This window comes from Salmo trutta, chromosome 3 (assembly GCF_901001165.1).
Source record: "Salmo trutta chromosome 3, fSalTru1.1, whole genome shotgun sequence".
Taxonomy (NCBI): Eukaryota; Metazoa; Chordata; class Actinopteri; order Salmoniformes; family Salmonidae; genus Salmo; species Salmo trutta.
In genome coordinates this window covers 9660929-9674300 of record NC_042959.1, presented here as the reverse complement: position 1 = coordinate 9674300, position 13372 = coordinate 9660929, and the positions used below count along the sequence as shown (strand labels likewise).

Below are 13372 nucleotides of genomic sequence, written 5' to 3'. Positions count from 1 at the left end.
GCACACACACGCTAGCACACACACGCTAGCACACACACGCTAGCACACACACGCTAGCACACACATGCATACGCACACACACACTAGCACACACACGCTAGCACACACACGCTAGCACACACATGCATACGCACACACACGCTAGCACACACACGCAAGCACACACACACGCATACGCACACACACGCTAGCACACACGCTAGCACACACACGTACTTTGTAATATTGTTGTATGGTGGTATTATACATTTTGTATTGTAGATATGTAGTGATGTAATAATGTTATATGATGTACTGTTGTTTAATATGTAATGCAAGTGCCTTAATGTGTTTGGACCCCAGGAAGAGTAGCTGCTGCCTTGGCAACAGCTAATGGAGATTCATATTAAATACAAATAGCGAGAGAGATTTTTTTTTACCTTTATTAACTAGGCAAATCAGTTAAGAACAAATTCTTAGTTACAATGACGGCCTAGGAACAGTGGGTTAACTGCCTTGTTCAGGGGCAGAATGACAGATTTTTACCTTCTTAGCTCGGAGATGCAATCTAGCAACCTTTCTGTTACTAGCCTGACGCTCTAACCACTAGGCTACCTGCCGCCCCAATGGATGAAGAGGGAGAGATGGAAGGAGAGGGATAAAGAGAGGGAGAGATGGAAGGATAGGGATGAATAGAGGGAGAGATGGAAGGAGAGGGGGAATAGAGGGAGAGATGGAAGGAGAGGGATGAATTGAAGGAGAGATGGAAGGAGAGGGATGAATAGAGGGAGAGATGGAAGGGGAGGATGAAGAGAGGGAGAGATGGAAGGGGAGGTTGAAGAGAGGGAGAGATGGAAGGGGAGGATGAAGAGAGGGAGAGATGGAAGGGGAGGATGAAGAGAGGGAGAGATGGATAGATGAGACAACAGGAATGTAGCTAGGGGACGTATTGCAGCCATTCCATTGCATTAGTAATAATGAATACATGGCCCTGGGTGATATGAATTGATTTTCTCTCTGTGTGGCTGGAAGCCTGCATACAGATGCTCACAGAGATAATGATTTTAACCTGTGTACAGAACTGTCTCTGCTTTCACCATCAAGGATACCCACAGAGACAGCGAGAGAGACAGAGAGAGAGACAGAGAGAGAGACAGAGAGAGAGACAGAGAGAGAGACAGAGAGACAGAGAGAGACAGAGAGACAGAGAGAGAGACAGAGACAGAGAGAGAGACAGAGAGAGAGAGAGAGACAGAGCGAGAGAAAGATAGAGACAGACAGACAGACAGACAGACAGACAGACAGACAGACAGACAGACAGACAGACAGACAGACAGACAGACAGACAGACAGACAGACAGAGACTGTTTCAACAGCTTTATTAATGTTCCATTCTTTCCATTGATTTATTGGCAACTCAGAACATTTGATAGAAGTCCAACATATATAGCCTAATCTGTATGGATGGAGTTTGTCATGTACTATACTGAACAAAAATATCAACGTAACACGCTACAATTTTACTGAGTTACAGTTCATATAAGGATATCAGTCAAATAAAATGAATTCATAAGGCCCTAGTCTATTGGTTTCACATGATTGGGCAGGGGAGCAGCCATGAGTGGGCCTGGGGACAGCATAGGCCCACCCACTTGGGAGACTGGCCCACCCATTGGGGAGCAAGGACCAGCCAATCAAAATACAATTTTCCCAGAAAAAAGCTCTATTACAGGCAGAAATACTCGTCAGTTTCATCAGCTGTCCGGGTGGCTGGTCTCAGACGATCCCGCAGGTGAAGAAGCTATATGTGGAGGTCCTGGGCTGGCGTGGTTACACGGGTCTGCGCTTGTGAGGCCGGTTGGATGTATTTCATTAACATGAAATGATCTGGCTACAGCTCTGGTGGACATTCTTGCAGTCAGCATGCCAATTGCACGCTCCTTCTAAACTTGAGACATCTTTGGCAAGGTATTGTGTGACAAAACTGCACATTTTAGAGTAGCCTTTTATTGTCCCCAGCGCAAGGTGCACCTGTGTAATGATCGTGCTGTTTAATCAGCTTCTTGATATGCCACACCTGTCAGGTGGATGGATTATATTGGCAAATGAGAAATGCTCACTAACAGGGATGTAAATACATTTGTGCACAAAATTAGAGAGGAATACGCTTTTTGGAAAATTTCTGGGATCTTTCATTTCAACTCATGAAACACTTTACATGACTTGTTTATATTTTTGTTCAGTATAATTGCTCATCAACATTACTAATGTGAAGTATGTGTCTGGGGACCACTAGATGAAGGCCTAGTTTTTCATCCCCTGTCTGATCGACTAGGAGGATTGTAATAATGTAACCACCACAGAGAAAGTACGTCTATAGAGTAGAGGGATCAGAGGAGCCAGAGCTGCACTAGACCCCTGGGTGGATATGAGAGAGAGAGAGAGAGAGAGAGAGAGAGAGAAGAACTCAGAGAGAGAGAGCGAGAAGAAGAGAGGAACTCAGAGAGAGAGAGAGAGAGAGAGAGACAGAGAAGAAGAGAGGAACTCAGAGAGAGAGAGAGAGAGAGAGAGAGAGAGAGAGCACACTAATGATAGGTTTTTAGCCATCACCTCTGGGAACCTGACTGTGCCTCATCTGCCAGAAATTAATACAACTTGTGCTTTTATGCCACTAATTTCCTGAGCTGGGTTTCTACAGTTGGCATGTTGGTGAGAATACTCCAGAGTCTGCCGTCATTTCACAGAGGAGGAGAGATTGTTATGTTTGAGTTCGCCGAGTTCCTCTCTTCGTCTCTGTCTCTCTCTCTCTCTCTCTCTCTGAGTTCCTCTTCCTCTCCGCATGGCCTCTGTGTTTTCGTGCTCTCTCTCTCTATCTCTCCCATTCCTCCCTCTAACATACTTTCCCCCCTCTCTCTCTCACTCCCTCTTTCTCTCTGAGTTACTCTCTTCCTCTCTGCATGGCCTCTGTGTGTCCGTGCTCTCTCTCTCTCTCCCATTCCTCCCTCTCTGTCCCAATATCTCTCTCTTACTTTCTCCCCCCCTCTCTCTCGACCCCTCTCTGTCTCTATTTCTCTCTCTGCCCCCGCCCCCCTTCTCTACCTCTCTGTCTAGTTGCTCTGATGGGTGCTTCCGGCATAACAGCTTTGAAAATGGAAAATATCTCATTTCTGCGATTATCAAATGAATGTGAATATTTTAGATCCATTAAGATTGTTTTTAACTAAATGAGACGATCTCAAGTGTGTATGTTTGTTTGTTTGTGTGTGTGTATTTGTGTGTGTGTGCGTGCGTGCATGTGTTTGTTTGTGTGTGTGTTTGTGTGTGTGTGTGTGTGTGCGTGTTTGTTTGTGTGTGTGTGTGTGTGCGTGCGTGCGTGCGTGTGTTTGTGTGTGTGTGTGTGTGTGTGTGAATTAGCGAGTGTGAATTATTATTATCATTATTAACATGGTCTAAATATCATGTTGATCTGCTGTATAATACACACAGAATCCCACTTGTGGTCTCCATGACATCCTTAAATAACTGGAACAAATGGAATCTTCTTCCACCTTCCATGTTCCATGATGACACTAAGTAGTGTTGAGAATGATATGACAAGGTTGATTCCAAATGGATTCTAAAGTGAGTCCATACTTACACTTGTCACCCTGACTACACGATGTTCCCTGTCTCCTCTCCTGTCTCCTCTCCTGCCTCCTCTCCTGTCTCCTCTCCTGTTTCCTCTCCTGTCTCCTCTCCTGCCTCCTCTCCTGTCTCCTCTCCTGCCTCCTCTCCTGTCTCCTCTCCTGTTTCCTCTCCTGTCTCCTCTCCTGCCTCCTCTCCTGCCTCCTCTCCTGTCTCCTCTCCTGCCTCCTCTCCTGTCTCCTCTCCTGTTTCCTCTCCTGTCTCCTCTCCTGCCTCCTCTCCTGCCTCCTCTCCTGCCTCCTCTCTTGTCTCCTCTCCGCTCTCCTCTCCGCTCTCCTCTCCTCTCCTGGTCTCCTCTCCTGGTCTCCTCTCCTGGTCTCCTCTCCTCTCCTGGTCTCCTCTCCTGGTCTCCTCTCCTGCCTCCTCTCCTGGTCTCCTCTCCTGGTCTCCTCTCCTGGTCTCCTCTCCTGGTCTCCTCTCCTGCCTCCTCTCCTGGTCTCCTCTCCTGGTCTCCTCTCCTGTCTCCTCTCCTGCCTCCTCTCCTGGTCTCCTCTCCTGGTCTCCTCTCCTGTCACCTTTCCAGTCCACTCTCACATTACAGGGCATCATACTGGTCAGATCCTGCTTCTATCCGACTTTGAAATACTCCAGGTTAGGATACATCAGTGCGGTTTACAATAGTATTTTAGTCCAGAGTTTCAGATTTTCTGATCATTCTGTTTATCAATGTGTTACTGTATCTCTGCCAGGCCTGCAGCTGCTTGATTGTTGAGTAGTTTTCAGATGGGGGATTATCCATGGTGCTGAACAGGCTGAGGGTTATCCATGGTGCTGAACAGGCTGGGAGTTATCCATGGTGCTGAACAGGCTGAGGGTTATCCATGGTGCTGAACAGGCTGAGGGTTATCCATGGTACTGAACAGGCTGAGGGTTATCCATGGTGCTGAACAGGCTGAGGGTTATCCATGGTGCTGAACAGGCTGAGGGTTATCCATGGTGCTGAACAGTCTGAGGGTTATCCATGGTGCTGAACAGGCTGAGGGTTATCCATGGTGCTGAACAGGCTGAGGGTTATCCATGGTGCTGAACAGAGTACAGTGGGAGATCTGTCCATGGTGCTAAACAGAGTATCGTGGGAGATCTGTCCATGGTGCTGAACAGAGTACAGTGGGAGATCTGTCCATGGTGCTGAACAGAGTACAGTGGGAGATCTGTCCATGGTGCTGAACCGATTACAGTGGGAGATCTGTCCATGGTGCTGAACAGAGTACAGTGGGAGATCTCTCCATGGTGCTGAACCGATTACAGTGGGAGATCTGTCCATGGTGCTGAACCGATTACAGTGGGAGATCTGTCCATGGTGCTGAACAGAGTACAGTTGGAGATCTGTCCATGGTGCTGAATAAAGTACAGTTGGGGAACTGTCCATAGGGCTGAACATTTTGAGGATGCTGCAGCAGTCACAGTCTTGGGTTACTGTCCATGGGCTGAGTATGTTATGTGCTGAAACTGTAGTGGCTAGCCATGAGTTGCTGTCCATGGATCTGAACAGCTGCTGCTGTCTTGTTATGGCCATTAAAGGCCTACTGATCGCTGCTGTCCGGGATGGTGGTTCTGTACATGCATGACTGACATATGTCTTCCTCTTCCTCTGTGTCTCCCTACAGTGGCCCAAACCACCTGTCTGGAAGTGTGTGTCTGTGTGAGCGTGTGTGTGTGTGATCACTGTGTCAGAGAAAACTACTCTGCTATACATAATCTACACTGAACAAAAACCGTGAGTACACATTACCTACATTACTCTATCCACCATAGTTATCTACAGCACTCTATTCATCATCATTATCTACAGTAATCTATCTACCATAGTTATCTACATTACTCTATTCACCATCATTAACTAGTGTAATCTATTCACCATCATTTAGCTTTCAGAGGGAGCGATTGCTGTGTTGTATAGGGTTGTCACAACACCAGTATTGCAAAACTAGTAAGTAAGGAATATATGGTATGGTAGTATGGCGTTATCCAGGCATTAGAGATATGTTGACAATCCTACTGTAGAATGATCCAGATTACCAACTGATCCTCAGAGAGTCCCTGGTTTGTCTTTGGAAATAATCAAACTCAGCTTTTCCGCTCTGTAACTGTATTTCTGGGCCTCGCCTGAGTGATGAAAGATTATTTACCAGGATTACAAGGCTAGTGGCAATGCCCCAAACATTTTTGAGACATCTCTACCCCAGGTAGAACAAAACCCAACCATGGTTTTTCACATCTCTAATGTCTCCCATTTATTAAATGGATGGTTGTGAAAAAATATTTGACTGCAAAAGTGGTTAAATTGATAGATGTGACAATTTAAACTAAAAAAGTGCAAAGTAATGCCTGGCTAGAGGGTGGATGGGCCGCATAAACTCATGTAACCCAATAATGCAAGCTCTGATATTGTTAGGTCAGCATAAGGATATCTATTTAACCATCTAGGAAATATCGACCTGTAAACACTGAGATACAATAGGCTGAAATATCAACTAGGAATATTTATGATGAATATATGCTTTACTTGTTGGTAGCTGATTACTAGACAACTTTCCAAGTCAAGTTCTCTCTCATTCAGCTCTAAGGAAAACAAGTGGGCTCAGACATCAGAATTAGATGTTTGTGTAAGGTTGATTCAAAGTCTTTGAGCTAACCAGGGGCCGGTTTCCCGACAGCGATGGGAATTAGGCTTACGAGTGTTTTAACCATGCATCTTTCCTACAACAGCCGATGATGTAACATGCATTTTGCAAAAGTCCAGGCATAGAGAGCAGTCGCTAAGTACGTCGTTGGAGCATGTGTTGATGCTTATAGGATCAAAAGAAAGGCAACGCTGCTCTAAGATTAGCTTTTTCAATTCACATCTTACCTTAACATTAGAATGATTTCTCAATACTGACGACGGATCAGCTCCTAGAGAGGTATTACCACCTACTGCTGCAAATCTTGAGGCGGCTTATTCTAATGATTACCCAATAAAAATGCACTAATTCCTAGATTTTGCACACCATTGCGCATCATGAAAAATATTGAGACAAATGACACACAGGAGCCTACAAGTAGCAAAATACAAGTACATTTATTGAACATGAAATGTATTTCAATATGATTGAATAGGCCTATAGCCTATTGCATTTATACTTTAATGCAATCATCTCTGATTTCCTTTGAAGCATATTTTAAACATCACTTGTTTGTATCAATTGCAAAGACTATAAGGAATCAAGGTAAGACCCAAGTGCAGACTGTGTGAAGTAACAATGTTTATTGTAACAACAGGGACAGGCAAACGACAGGTTAAGGCAGGCAGGGGTCGATAATCCAGAGTAGAGGTCAAGGTACAGGATGGCAGGCAGGCTCAGAGTCAGGTCAGGCAGAGGTCGGTAATCCAGAGGTGGAGCTAAAGTACAGGATGGCAGGCCGGCTCAGGGTCAGGGACAGGCAGAGTGGTCAGGCGGTCGGGTACAGGGTCAGGACAGTCAAAGGTCAAAAACCAGGAGGATGAGAAAAAGAGAGACTGTTGAAAAACAGGAGATGAGACAAAACGCTGGTTGACTACAACAAACAAGACGAACAGAAAACACTGGTATAAATACTCAGAGAATAAGGACGGAAGATGAGCAACACCTGGAGGGGGTGGAGACAAGCACAAAGACAGGCGAAACAGATCAGGGCATGACAAAGACATTGGCAATTTCGTATATGTAATCAATTTTGTTCTGAAGTTATCGGCGGTCACAGAGAGAGGGATAAAGCATGGATTCTGGGCACAACTGGCTCAGCATTGTCCGGGTTAGGGGAGGGTTTGGCCGGGTGAGCTTTACAAGTAGGCCGTCATTGTAAATAAGACATTGTCTTAACTTACTTGCCTAGTTAAATAAAGGTTAAATAAAAAATAAATGATGCTACTACAAAGGTTCTAATGATGAACTTAGCCTTAAGATGCTTTTGGAAAACCGGGCCCAGGACATGAGTGTGTCCAAACACTGCGAGGAGACAAAATAGCCAGTAGTGGATGTAGTTCTGGGGCCTGACCAGTAGCCAGTAGTGGATGTAGTTCTGTGGCCTGACCAGTAACCAGTAGTGGATGTAGTTCTGGGACCTGACCAGTAACCAGTAGTGGATGTAGTTCTGGGGCCTGACCAGTAGCCAGTAGTGGATGTAGTTCTGGGACCTGACCAGTAACCAGTAGTGGATGTAGTTCTGGGACCTGACCAGTAACCAGTAGTGGTTGTAGTTCTGGGACCTGACCAGTAACCAGTAGTGGTTGTAGTTCTGGGACCTGACCAGTAACCAGTAGTGGATGTAGTTCTGGGACCTGACCAACAGCCAGTAGTGGTTGTAGTTCTGGGACCTGACCAGTAACCAGTAGTGGTTGTAGTTCTGGGACCTGACCAGTAACCAGTAGTGGATGTAGTTCTGGGACCTGACCAGTAACCAGTAGTGGATGTAGTTCTGGGGCCTGACCAGTAACCAGTAGTGGATGTAGTTCTGGGACCAGACCAGTAGACAGTAGTGGTTGTAGTTCTGGGGCCTGACCAGTAACCAGTAGTGGATGTAGTTCTGGGGCCTGACCAGTAACCAGTAGTGGTTGTAGTTCTGGGGCCTGACCAGTAGCCAGTAGTGGATGTAGTTCTGGGACCTGACCAGTAACCAGTAGTGGAGGTAGTTCTGGGACCTGACCAGTAGCCAGTAGTGGATGTAGTTCTGGGACCTGACCAGTAGCCAGTAGTGGTTGTAGTTCTGGGACCTGACCAGTAACCAGTAGTGGATGTAGTTCTGGGACCTGACCAGTAACCAGTAGTTGATGTAGTTCTGGGACCTGACCAGTAACCAGTAGTTGATGTAGTTCTGACCATGTTGCACAGCTAACTGGTCGTTCTGGATAAGCTGCAGCGACAGGGCAGCATCCTTCCTGTATGACTGGCAGGGTAACCAGGGCTGTGTGGTGATCAGTTTCCATTTCCACAGCAGTTGGGTGCAGGCACTGAGGAGATGCAGCTTGCATGCCAACGAGACCCCATTGACTGGAATGTTATTTCAGGCTGACTGAATGGCTGGTTGTCTGGTTGTGAAGGAGAGTCTGAATGTCTGTCACAAACAGACCTGCTCTTAGGTCTATCCAACACCTAACTGACCTGTGGTTGGAGTTTTTAATGTTGAATGTGGCAACAGGTCCTGCAGGTCACGTCTTACATATTTCTTTATATTCTTTCGGATGGAGGATATTTACTGTGGGTAGTTGGCTGTGATTTTGGTCTGGGGCAGGCCCAGCAGGAGATGAGCTAACCTGACCTCAGGTTAGCTAGAGGTTACTTAGTGTAGCTCATAGACTACAACTATGAAGTAAGTGTTGTCTGTGATTATGGTCTGGGGCAGGCCCAGCAGGAGATGAGGAGGCTGACCTCAGGTTACCTTGAGGTTACTTAGTGTAGCTCATAGACTACAACTATGAAGTAAGTGTTGGTTGTGATTATGGTCTGGGGCAGGCCCAGCAGGAGATGAGCTAACCTTACCTCAGGTTACCTTGAGGTTACTTAGTGTAGCTCATAGACTACAACTATGAAGTAAGTGTTGGTTGTGATTATGGTCTGGGGCAGGCCCAGCAGGAGATGAGCTAACCTGACCTCAGGTTACCTTGAGGTTACTTAGTGTAGCTCATAGACTACAACTATGAAGTAAGTGTTGGCTGTGATTATGGTCTGGGGCAGGCCCAGCAGGAGATGAGCTAACCTTACCTCAGGTTAGCTAGAGGTTACTTAGTGTAGCTCATAGACTACAACTATGAAGTAAGTGTTGTCTGTGATTATGGTCTGGGGCAGGCCCAGCAGGAGATGAGGAGGCTGACCTCAGGTTACCTTGAGGTTACTTAGTGTAGCTCATAGACTACAACTATGAAGTAAGTGTTGGTTGTGATTATGGTCTGGGGCAGGCCCAGCAGGAGATGAGCTAACCTTACCTCAGGTTACCTTGAGGTTACTTAGTGTAGCTCATAGACTACAACTATGAAGTAAGTGTTGGTTGTGATTATGGTCTGGGGCAGGCCCAGCAGGAGATGAGCTAACCTTACCTCAGGTTACCTTGAGGTTACTTAGTGTAGCTCATAGACTACAACTATGAAGTAAGTGTTGTCTGTGATTATGGTCTGGGGCAGGCCCAGCAGGAGATGAGCTAACCTGACCTCAGGTTACCTTGAGGTTACTTAGTGTAGCTCATAGACTACAACTATGAAGTAAGTGTTGGTTGTGATTATGGTCTGGGGCAGGCCCAGCAGGAGATGAGCTAACCTGACCTCAGGTTAGCTAGAGGTTACTTAGTGTAGCTCATAGACTTCAACTATGAAGTGTTGTCTGTGATTATGGTCTGGGGCAGGCCCAGCAGGAGATGAGGAGGCTGACCTCAGGTTAGCTAGAGGTTACTTAGTGTAGCTCATAGACTACAACTATGAAGTGTTGTCTGTGATTATGGTCTGGGGCAGGCCCAGCAGGAGATGAGGAGAGTGACAGAATCTGTATTTGTATTTATTAAGGATCCCCATTAGTTCCCGCCAAGGCAGCAGCTACTCTTCCTGGGGTTTATTAAGGATCCCCATTAGTTCCTGCCAAGGTAGCAGCTACTCTTCCTGGGGTTTATTATGGATCCCCATTAGTTCCTGCCAAGGCAGCAGCTACTCTTCCTGGGGTCCAGCAAAATGAATGCAGTTCATACAATTTAAAAAATATTACAGATTTCACATCACACTGTGTGCCCTCAGACCCCTACTCCACCACTACCACATATCTACAGTACTAAATCCATGTGTACCTGTGTGTATTTTATTTTTTATTTAACTAGGCAAGTCGGTTAATAACGAATTCTTATTTTCAATGACGGCCTAGGAGCGGTGGGTTAACTGTCTTGTTCAGGGGCAGAGCAACAGATTTTTACCTTATCAGCTCAGGGATTCGATATAGCAACCTTTGGGTTACTGTCCCAACGCTCTAACCAGTAGCCTACCTGCCGCCCCGTGTATGCATGTGTCTGTACCTATGTTTGTGTTGCTTCACAGACCACGTTGTTCCATAAGGTGTATTTTTACCTGCTTTTTAAATCGGATTCTACTGCTTGCATTTTTATTTTTTTAATGTTTTATTTCACCTTTATTTAACCAGGTAGGCCCGTTGAGAACAAGTTCTCATTTACAACTGCGACCTGGCCAAGATAAAGCAAAGCAGTGTGACACAAACAACAACACAGAGTTACACATAAACAAGCGTACAGTCAATAACACAATAGAAAAAAAGAAAATCTATATACAGTGTGTGAAATGGCGTGAGGAGGTAAGGCAATAAATAGGCCATAGTAGCGAAGTAATTACAATTTAGCAAATTAACACTGGAGTGATAGATGAGCAGATGGTGATGTGCAAGAAGAAATACTGGTGTGCAAAAGAGCAGCAAAGTGAATAAAAACAATATGGGGATGAGGTAGGTAGATTGGGTGGCATCAGTTACTTGTTGTGGAATAGAGTTCCATGTAGTCATGTCTCTATGTAGTACTGTGCGCCTCCCATAGTCCGTTCTGGACTTGGGACTGTAAAAAGACCTCTTATGGCATGCTTGTGGGGTATGCATGGGTGCCCGAGCTGTGTGTCAGTAGTTTAGACAGACAGCTCAGTGCATTCAACATGTCAATACCTCTCATAAATACAAGTAGTGATGAAGTCATTCTCTCCTCCACTTTGAGCCAGGAGAGACATGCATATTATTAATATTAGCTCTTTGTGTACATCCAAGGGCCAACCAGGCTGCCCTGTTCTGAGCCAATTGCAATTTTCCTAAGTCCCTTTTTGTGGCACCTGATCACACGACTGAACAGTAGTCCAGGTGCGACAAAACTAGGGCCTACTGTCTCCAAGTCCATGTACGTCCTCCCCTGTCTCCAAGTCCACATGTACGTCCTCCCCTGTCTCCAAGTCAACATGTACGTCCTCCCCTGTCTCCAAGTCAACATGTACGTCCTCCCTGTCTCCAAGTCAACATGTACGTCCTCCCCTGTCTCCAAGTCAACATGTACGTCCTCCCTGTCTCCAAGTCAACATGTACGTCCTCCCCTGTCTCTACGTCAACATGTACGTCCTCCCCTGTCTCCAAGTCAACATGTACGTCCTCCCTGTCTCCAAGTCAACATGTACATCCTCCCTGTCTCCAAGTCAACATGTACGTCCTCCCTGTCTCCAAGTCAACATGTACGTCCTCCCCTGTCTCCAAGTCCACATGTACGTCCTCCCTGTCTCCAAGTCCACATGTACATCCTCCCTGTCTCCAAGTCAACATGTACGTCCTCCCCTGTCTCCAAGTCAACATGTACGTCCTCCCCTGTCTCCAAGTCCACATGTACGTCCTCCCTGTCTCCAAGTCCACATGTACGTCCTCCCTGTCTCCAAGTCCACATGTACGTCCTCCCTGTCTCCAAGTCCACATGTACGTCCTCCCCTGTCTCCAAGTCAACATGTACGTCCTCCCCTGTCTCCAAGTCAACATGTACGTCCTCCCTGTCTCCAAGTCCACATGTACGTCCTCCCCTGTCTCCAAGTCCACATGTATGTCCTCCCTGTCTCCAAGTCAACATGTACTGCAACTGCAGGGCAGACAGCCAGGATGGTGGACATGACTGTCTTGAAAAAGCAATGTTCCAGCTCAACCTGAACAGAATGGAACATCCCAGTATGCATCACGAATGCAGTTAGCCAGCGGAAGGTCATGTTGGATTCAGGAAGTCGTATTGTACTAGCCATGAATCAAAGATCACTTCCAAATGATAAGGTTTAACTTAAAACACCAATCCTGGAGGCACAAGTTATACCACATTGGAGTCAAGTTGTAGAGCTCTGGAGAGGGTGTCAGAGTCCAGGGTTGGGTTCACATTCCTTTCATTGGAGCCTCCCAGTTGGAGTCAAGTTGTAGAGCTCTGGAGAGGGTGTCAGAGTCCAGGGTTGGGTTCACATTCCTTTCATTGGAGCCTCCCAGTTGCCTCATTGATCCTGAAAGAATACTTGGTGTTGCCATGCCAACATAATTGCAAGAGTAGGGGATGAACACATAACATCCACAAAGGAACCATTGACTGCAAAGAAGTATAGTTTTCAGTGTCTGAAGCCACTTGTTTCCCTTAGATTCGATTAGATTCCAATAGCCACAACATCATAAAACATGTGTAACTGTATGTATTGTTGTCAGACAGGAACATACAGCACTGAATGAGAGCACATTTGACTTGGATAGTTGTCTATTAATCAGCTACCAAAAAGAAAAATCTTACATTCATCATAAATATTCCTAGTTGATATTTCAGCCTATTGCATCTCTGTGTTTACAGGTCGATATTTCCTAGACGCTTTAATAACATATCCTAAGGCTATATATCCTAATGTTATTTATCCTAATGCTATATATCCTAATGTTATATATCCTAATGTTATTTATCCTAAGGCAATATATACTAATGTTATATATACTAATGTTATATAACCTAATGCTATATAACCTAATGTTATATATCCTAATGCTATATATCCTAATGTTATATATCCTAATGTTATATGCTATATATCCTAATGTTATATATCCTAATGTTATATATCCTAATGCTATATATCCTAATTTTATATATCCTAATGTTATATATCCTAATGTTATATATCCTAAGGCTATATATCCTAATGTTATTTATCCTAAGGCAATATATA

At 45.4% G+C, this 13372-nt stretch overlaps 1 protein-coding gene across 2 annotated transcripts in view; it reads left to right on the top strand.

The window, feature by feature from the left end:
• Positions 1 to 5266: 5266 nt before the first annotated feature.
• The window catches only part of LOC115167849 (FERM and PDZ domain-containing protein 3-like), a 136420-nt gene continuing 128314 nt past the window's right edge, over positions 5267 to 13372 (top strand). For both annotated transcript variants that reach the window (XM_029722552.1, XM_029722535.1), the window contains exon 1: positions 5267 to 5380. The gene's annotated coding sequence lies outside the window, so the exon portion shown is untranslated. The remainder of the gene's footprint in view (positions 5381 to 13372) is intronic.